Consider the following 2,969-nt stretch of genomic DNA (forward strand, 5'->3'; position numbering starts at 1 on the left):
AGGATTCTTTGCCTAACCTAAGTCTCTGAGATCCTGACACCTTGCACTTCTGGAGACTCCAGGTAGGTTACAGTTCTTGAAAGTGGTGGTGCTGGAGACTAAAGGGTTCCTGATGTTTTCATACTTAATTCTGTAACCTTACTTATTAATTATTTTGCAGTTAATATGTGTCTTTTCTTCTATGCCTTTTTTTGTTTGACCCTGCTGACCCAACGAGAATTTTGCTGTCCAGTGGTCATGCTTTAAATTTGCAATTTCTAATATTGCATTAGTATTGCATTCTTATCAAGGGCATTTAATAATTTTTGACATTTCAGTCTGAGTTAAATCTCTTTTTTTTGGCTCATTTTATTTGTAAAAGAAAATCTGCCTAATAAGTATGCACACCTGAATATAAGGTGTTTTCACTTCCAGCTTTCCTTGACAATAATATAATTTATAAATACAAACATAATAGTACTTAAGATTGATGTGGTTTGGAATTGGTAAAATGTGCTTGGGAAAAAATAAAATATCTAAAACTAAAACACACACCCCTAAACCTATCCATCACAGAAAACCTTTGTCATTTACTTTGTCATTTTCACTGACATCTGCATATCTGCTGGGGTTAATAGCATCATCAACCACAGCAACCAGGTCTGACGTCACATACAGGCAGAATTTCCTGCATAGGTGCTGTAGTTTCTGAACAGACATGGACTTAGTCACTCGCTCAAGAGCAAGCAAACTACTCACACAGGTAAGAGTGCTCTTCTTTTCTTGGAATCTTTACATTTTTCCAATAGCAATTCAACAAGTTGTAGGAAAGATCAAGTAAGAACCTGTCAAAATACAGACTATTCTTTGACCATTTTCCCCTATGCTCCAATAAGACCACCAAATATCTCTGTGTGTCAAGATTTTTTAAGAAGCAGTGGACGGCAAGTGTACACCAATTTTTTGGCTGTCACAATGTTGCAGGAAGGCAATTTAACCACAAACGAATCCTGCAAGATTCATGATGGCATACTTTCACCCTTCTTGCCCATTGGCTACATTTTCATCTTTTGCATCGGTCTGCTGTGCAACACCGTCACCCTTTACATATTTTTCCTTCGGCGGCATACAGACTCTTCCATGGCCGTATACATGCGACACCTTACCATGGCAGACACTATGCTGGTCTTGTGTTTGCCTGTCCGGGTTTACTACCACAACAAAGTAGGTCCCTTCTACTTGTGCAAGGTGGTGGGCATCTTCTTCTACTTGAACATGTATTCCAGCATCCTGTTCCTCAGCCTCATCAGTCTGGATCGCTACTTGAAAATCATCAAGCCTGTTTGGGTGTTCAGCATCCAAAAGACCAAGTGGAGCCACATGGCAAGCTACATCGTCTGGGTAGTCCTCATTTCTGGAATGATCCCCTTTTTGACAAGCAACAGCCTGAAACATCCGTGCGACAAAGTTTGCTTCCACTTCCACAGCAAGGGGACCGTCGGTGGGATCATTAACCTGACAACAATGGTGCTCTTCCTTGTTTTTTATGTGGCCTTTCTTTGTTTTTATGTGAAGATCACTAATAAACTCAGGACTATATCCATGGGTAATGGTGACCCTAAAGCACAGTCGCAAAAAGAGGGTCATCGTTAAGACTTTCTTGGTACAGTCCATTTTTACTTTGTGTTTCTTGCCTTACCATGTGATACGAATCCCATACATTCTGGCTCAGATGAATGTGATCGGGGATCTTCATAGCCAACAACTGTTGCACATCTTAAATGAGAGTACTTTGCTACTGTCTGCTCTAAATAGTTGTCTGGACCCAATTTTCTATTACTTCTTATCCAGTGCGTACAGGAAAACCATACTCTGTGCCATTCAGGGCAAGTTTAAAAACATGCATGCTTTAAACAGAAGGAGAATCAGCATAAACCGCTCACTCACTGAAATTTAGTCTTAATGGATGACTTTTCCATTTGTGACTTTTGATGACTAAATTAATCAAATTTAGTAGATTCAACAAACTGAAATATTACGTCTTAAATTAAGTACATGTGAGATTCTAAGAACATCATGTGCCTCTGTCTCCTTCATACATCATGTGATCTTTCTCTGTACATCCTAAAACGCTGCAGTCCTTACCTTTTTTGTACTTTAGTTACTGAGCTGTCAGTTTCACTTCTTATATTCTTCTTATATAATGTACCCCTGGAAAATAAACTGTGTGCCATGATTGAACTGCACTTTATGTGTCTGTCTAGTCTTTTGTACCCAGGTATACCTGCTTTTCTGTGCTAGATCACTCAAACCAAAAAGATCTTCTCGAAGTATTTGATCTCCAAATTATTTCATCTCAGTCTGGGGGCCCGTCCACAAAAGGGGGGATTCTCCCTAAAGAACTCTGAAAAGAGAAATGCGTGCCATTGATTGGCGGACCTACGGTAAGAGTTTTTGGATATTTCTTGAAGGAAAAATATGCATTTGCCCCTGTAGGATCCTATTAAAACATCTCATAAAAATACGAGATTTTTTTTAATTACTAGCTACTGGAATTCATTTTCCACTGTTGTTACACTATGGCTGGTAACAGTAGCTTTGATTAGCTATTAACTGGGGTGGTTGGAAGTACAGTACTAATCACACTGTAATTTCGGATCACAGCAGTGTGTACTCTATTTCGTAATTTTTACCTTTTTCCCCCTTTTTTCATATCTGATATTGATGAAATAATTTCAATTGCTATTGCATGTTGATATATTGTGACATAAAAGGTGTTCTAGGGGCGACCCGAATTCAGTTTGGCGAGAGCTGGACTAATTTGGCGAGAGCCCAAATTTGATGAAAACACCCAAACAAAAGGTGATATAGAGGCGATCAGGACGAAAAGTCTTTTGTGAGCCTAACATAGGACCATCAACCACAGTCACAATATGATACATGTCCAGCAGTTGCGGTTGGGCAATTAAGTACAGAAAAATCTGCACACT

At 39.2% G+C, this 2,969-nt stretch overlaps 1 pseudogene; it reads left to right on the forward strand.

Moving 5' to 3' along the window:
* The first annotated feature begins 954 nt into the window (after positions 1-954).
* On the forward strand, positions 955-1,936 carry LOC137013294 (probable G-protein coupled receptor 34; annotated as a pseudogene).
* The last annotated feature ends 1,033 nt before the right edge of the window (positions 1,937-2,969 follow it).

Source organism: Chanodichthys erythropterus, chromosome 22 (genome assembly GCF_024489055.1).
Source record: "Chanodichthys erythropterus isolate Z2021 chromosome 22, ASM2448905v1, whole genome shotgun sequence".
Taxonomy (NCBI): Eukaryota; Metazoa; Chordata; class Actinopteri; order Cypriniformes; family Xenocyprididae; genus Chanodichthys; species Chanodichthys erythropterus.